This window comes from Petaurus breviceps, unplaced genomic scaffold, assembly GCF_028583685.1.
Source record: "Petaurus breviceps papuanus isolate PSGF00001 unplaced genomic scaffold, PetGlider_PUasm1.0 38, whole genome shotgun sequence".
Taxonomy (NCBI): domain Eukaryota; kingdom Metazoa; phylum Chordata; class Mammalia; order Diprotodontia; family Petauridae; genus Petaurus; species Petaurus breviceps.
Genome location: NW_027186304.1, coordinates 41,165,951 through 41,171,950, shown reverse-complemented (window position 1 = coordinate 41,171,950; position 6,000 = coordinate 41,165,951).

Here is a 6,000-nt window from a genome sequence, read left to right as displayed (position 1 = left end):
GCCAACAATCATTTGAAAATGGCAACTCTAATAATGAAAAATGTAATTCATACTCATCAAATTTCCAGAAATAACTAGACACAAAAAGAGTGAATGCTAATTTTTAAAGAAAAAGGTATACTAGAACATTCATCCCAAGATACGTAAGCCCTGCTGAAATACCTATTTCACTGCCTATTTCCATTTTCTGAATGTTTAGGGGCCAAAGAGAAACATCTGGACTAGCCTTTGTTGAAGGAGAAGTATCAGAATGTTGTGCTCTGACAGGGACTTCTTAAAGGGACACATTGAGCTTTGTGGAGTATCATGTCCATTTCAGTGTCTACTAAGAGGAGCTGTGGAGGGTTCTCCACCCAAATCAATTAATCAACAGCATTGATTAAGCCCTATGAGATACCAAGTCCTAGGTTAAGCACTAAGTATACAGACAGAAATCAAACAGTCCCTTCTCTTACAAAACTTACCTGATAATAGAGGAGATATCAGGTACACATATAGAAAAGCCCAAACACAGGGTCATATTGTAAGGGGTAGACACTAGGAGCTGGGAGGACCAGCCTCCAAAGGAAGTCAAGCTACCTGGGGAAAGGGTGGGGTGGTAAACAGGAGTTGGAACTGATGATTTCGACTAGCAAGAAAAAAAGTTAGGGCTGATAGCAGTGAGCTAATTTTCCACTCCCTTTGATTGTTAGCCCAGGAATGCTTGACAGCTTCCAACTACTAAAAGAGCTATGAGTTTATCTGTCCTTGCTAAAGCTTTAGGGGACAAGGGGGAGAGGAGAGGGTAAGAGAATTGAAAATTCAGACTTTACTAGAAGTAGGCTCAGTCACTGTGGATCCTAATGCTGTTATGGTTTAATTTTGATTTTGGTTTCACTTTAGTAAAGCATTTAGCACTGATGCTCAGTGTTGTTATTGATGAGTCATGACTCACAGTGACCCCATTTTTGAGTTTTCTTGGCAAAGATACTAGAGTGATTTGCCATTTCCTTCTCCAGTTCATTTTACAGATGAGGAAACTGAGGCAAATATGGTTAAGTGACTTGCCCAGGGTCACACAGCTAGTAAGTATCTGAGACCAGATTTGAACTCAGATTTTCCTGACTCCAGGCCCAGTTCTCTATCCAGTGTACTACCTACCCTATAACTGCATCTACCTCAGAAATATATGGATCATCCAGGCTCAGATACTCAGCACCACACCCAGAAATAACTGGCCGTGTAACCTTGAGCAAGTTACTTAACCCCGATTGCTTTAAAAAAAAAAAAAAGAAATATATGGATCAAATGAGATAATATTTGTAAAGCACCTAACAGTGTCTGGTGCTTACTATATATGCACTATATAGTAATAGTTAACAGCCAACATTTTACTGATGTTATCTTATTTGATTCTTACAACAACCTTGGAAGGAAGGTGGTAATGATGAGGTTTGGGCTCTGGGAGCCCCCTTGAGCTCTCCTTGAGTCCTTGAGGTACAGGCTCTGGGAACCTCCCTTGGACTCTTGATTAAATTATCTCTTTTGATGAGGCAAGTCTGTTACTAGACTTCCCACCCTTGAACTGGCCTAGTCCACCATTGTTTGTGGTCTCCAGGTGGCTTCCCACCCTTAATCACTCATTGATCTCATTAACTCCTCCTGAAGACCCTCCCCAAACTCCTCCTCTAGAACACCCCTACATTCCTCCCACAGCCTTCTGTATATATGACCCCATTCTGTCTTCATGTTTGTGAGAGGGCCATGGAATAGGGAGAGTGCCATGGAATTGTGAGAGCGCCATAGAATGACCTAGCACAGACTTACTCTGTGTCCAATACAAGTGAACTTTTAATAAACTTTACTTTTCTTTGGCTGAGAGAAGAATTCATTTGGCAGGACCTGGCGTGTTGGTATTTTGGGATCTCCAGAGCAATCCTAACCCTCTTTATGGGTAACCTCTTCACTCCTGGCTCCAGGCCCAGTGCTCGATCATTGTGCCACCTAGCCACCCCCATGTTAATATAATCTATAAGCTTATTCCCCTTCCCTTCTTTGGAACTGTATGGAGGAGAGTAAGATTAGGGACCCTGAGTAGGTAAGAGCAAAATGAACCAGAGTCAGAATTTTTGGGGTGGAATTAATTTGTAGGCTTAGTTTGGAACGTGGGCACTAGAGAAAGACTGGAGACAGTTTCTGCCTGTGAAGTGAGCTGGCATGCACCATTTGGTGGCTTATATAGATCTGGTACCTTGCAGCAGGTACTCTAAGACACATAGTAAAGAAACATTGCATGCATATGGACTAATTGTGTCACATGGGGCAAGTACTTCCCCGACTTGCCTGTATACAATTTTTGTCACTTGATCACATCTCCTCCAGCAGATTGCTTTGCCAATCACACCCCATCTCTCTCCAATCTTCAACTTCTCCCAAACTATGGATTCCTCCCCTATCCTTAAAAACCAAAACCAAAAGACATCTTCACTAGCCTTTACCATCCCCTCAAACTAATGGTATATTTCTCTCCTTTTGTTATCAGTCAAACCTTTTGAAAAAGCTAGTATTTGCTGCTCCCACCTCCTCTCTTTTCATTTATTCCTCAGCCTTCTGCAATCTGGCTTTCAGTGGCCTCATTTAACCGACACTGCTCTCTCCAAAGTTACCCATGATATCTTAATTGTCACATCTGATGGTCCTTTGGAAGTCGTCATCCTTCTCACCCTTTCTGATGCATCTGACACATTGATCACCATCTCTTCTTAGATACTCTTTCCATTCTCGGTTTTCCTCTCTCCTGTGTTTTTCCCCCCTGCTCCTTTTCATTCTTCTCTCTGGCTCATTATACATGTATCGTTATTCTAACTCTAGGTTTTCCCCAAGGTTCTGTGTTAGGCCCTGTTCTCTTCTTCCACTACATTTTCTATCTTGATAACTTGATCTGCTTCCATGGGTTTCCATATCTCTGGACAGACTGTCTCTCTTTCTCTCTCTCTATACATATATAAAATATATATGTGTGTATATATATATATACACACATACAATGTACACATCAATTCATATACAATTGAATTCATACTCAACTCACATGTGATATATATAAATTCACACACATATCATAGCTGTTTGTTATTGTTTGTCCTTTGTTCTCAAAAAGGACCAGTGACATCAGGAGGGCGATGAGGTCCTGACTGGTAAGTGAATTGGATTTAAGTGAGGCAGGGCTGTGCAAAGTCATCAGCCTCACTCTCTCCTCCAGAACACTAGAGTCCAGTGGTAAGACACAAGTCAAGATGACTGGTAATAGCCCCTGGCACAGTGGGATACCATGGCCTTTTTAAGCTAAGATCTTTCTCAGCTCCCAGTTTGTCTAAGGCAATGCCCATTTGGTAATTAAAGGCTAGGTAGGAATTGAGGCAAAGATGGCTTAGTTTGCCTTCACAAAAGTACCAATCAGGGAGGGGAAGCCCCTTAGAGTTTCTGGTCAGAACAGAAACATTCTCAACCATAAAAACCCAAACAATAAGTAAGTGAGGATGGAGCTGGGATTTATTATTGGCTAATCAATAAGTGCCAGAGTAATTTCACATATATATGAATTGTAAATATACATGTATATATGTGTGTATTATATACATATGTATATGTATGAGGGGGGTTATGCCCAGTTTTTCCCTTAAGCTTTAGTCCTATTTGATATTTCAAACTCAATATTCTTGGGACATCTAAAACTCGAATGTGTCTAAAAATTAAGTCAATATTTTTTTCTCCAAAATTCTCCTCTTTCAGTATTCTCTCTTCTTTCCTGTTCAGTGACACCATCCTGATCACCTCTGAGGTTCATACCTTCAGCTTTACCCTTGACTCTTCACTCTCCCCCACTCCTCCCCCCCATCTAATCAGGTGCCAAATATCACCCTTTCTATCTGAACACCCCTCCTATCCAACCCTTTCTCTCTGCTCCTATGGCTACCTCAGTTCAGGCCCTAACCACCTCACCCCTAGATTATTGTCAGCCCTCTTGTTGGACTCATTGCCTCATCTCTCACTGCTCCAAACCATCCTACTGTTGAGAATTAAAAGACACTCTGTTTTCCAGAGCTACGGCCCAGCAAACAAGCTGTGCCCTGAGCTTGCTATAACAATCCTTTGCACTCTCTCACCCTCTGACAAAATCACGTAATTATTGTATTGCTTTGACCAGCACCAGATGTTCTCATGAGCTCAGACAACTACCCATGTTCTGGTCATGAAGCCCTGCTATGAATCAAACTTGTTTCACTGTTGCTGTTACCCTTCATTGTCAGGGCTACAGCTCTCACTGCACAGCCATTGGTACAAGTATTGAGATCCCCCTACACTGCCTCAGACCCTCCCACTAAGGGCAGGATGCCCTCCTTGCTTACAAGCCATTTCCCTCACTTTGAAATTAAACTTCTGTTCCATTCCTGAGTCTCCTGTCTCCAGCCTGTTATTTGGCTCTGGCCATCCTCAAGTTAGAGGCCAGTTTGGTCTGGCTGACACTACAAACTAATGCCAAAATTGTTTTCCCTGAGCACAGATGTGACTATGGGACCCTATTCAACCAAAACCACTAGTTCCCCGTTGTTTCTAGAATCAAATAGCAACTGAAGCTTTTAAAGTCCCTCACAACCTAGTCCCAATCTCTCTCTTCATTGGACGTTATTCCCCATCCTTGGGTACTAGATGACCCAAACTGACCTCTATTTCTCACAAATGAAATTTCATCTCCTTTCTGCTTTGCATTGACCAACCCTGATGCTTGGAATGCTCTTGCTCATTGCCTCTGCCCTGGAAAGTCCCTCTTTTCCTTAAAAACAGCTGAATCACTATCTTCTGCAGGGAATATAATTTACTATGTAAAAGGAAATGCTTTGTTTTGAATGTAAGTTCAGAATATCTTCACACACCCCTTCACTGATAAAATCTGTAGCTTGTTTTTGGTCTCCTGAAATAATGATTCATTGAAAACCAATGTTCTAAAATATCCTCTAATTTTTAACCTTATTTCTCATAAAAAAAATCTTTACGAGTATCTTCTGCTTTTACATTTCTGAACATACCCTTTCTACTTCCCAATCTGGCAAGGAGGGGACACGGTTACTAGAATGCTGGGTGTAGAGTCAGGAAGACCAGAGTCTGAATATGATTTCAGACACTTAATAGCTGTGTGACCCTGGGCAAGTCATTTAACCCTGTTTGCCTCAGTTTCCTCATCTGTAAAATGAGCTGGAGAAGGAAATGACAAATCGCCCCAGTATCTTTGCCAAGAAAACCCCAAATGGGGGTTACAGAATTGGACAAAGTTGAAAAGGCTGAATAACAAATTCCCCAATCTGATTTTTTCCTCGTAACTCAACAATTGTCAAGTTGGCAAAGATGGAAAAACTGGAGGGGTAGAGGGAAGAAAGGCATGCTAATTCACTGTAGGAGATGTTAACTTGTTGCACCAATCTGGAAAACAATGTGGACTGATTTGTGTGAGAAAAGTTAAATTGTTTGTAACTTTATATCCCAAATAAATTAACAGAAAGAAAAATCTTCAATATACCAACATATTTATAGCAGCACTGCTTTTAAAAATAAATTTGAATTATCTTTTGTTTTTACATTACCTCTATTTCTTACTCTATCCATTCCTTTAGTCTTTCTCATAGAATCATTCTTTATAACAGAAAAAAAAGTACAGCAAAACCACATGTTGAAATCAAGTCATGTTATATGCATTGTTTCATATCCATGGTCCCTCACTTCTGCAAAGAAGCGAGGTGACATGATTTCTTTGGGGTCAAGCTTGGTCATTATAATTTTGCAGCATTGAGTTTCTCTTGCTTTGTTGAGGTTGCTTTTCTCCCATTTCTATTGTTAAATGCTGCTTTCCTGGTATTGTTAGAACATTTGTCATTTCCCTGGTTCTTCACTTTGCATAGGTTCATATACATCTTTTCATGAATACTTACTTAACAGCTAACATTTACACAGTACTTATTATATGCA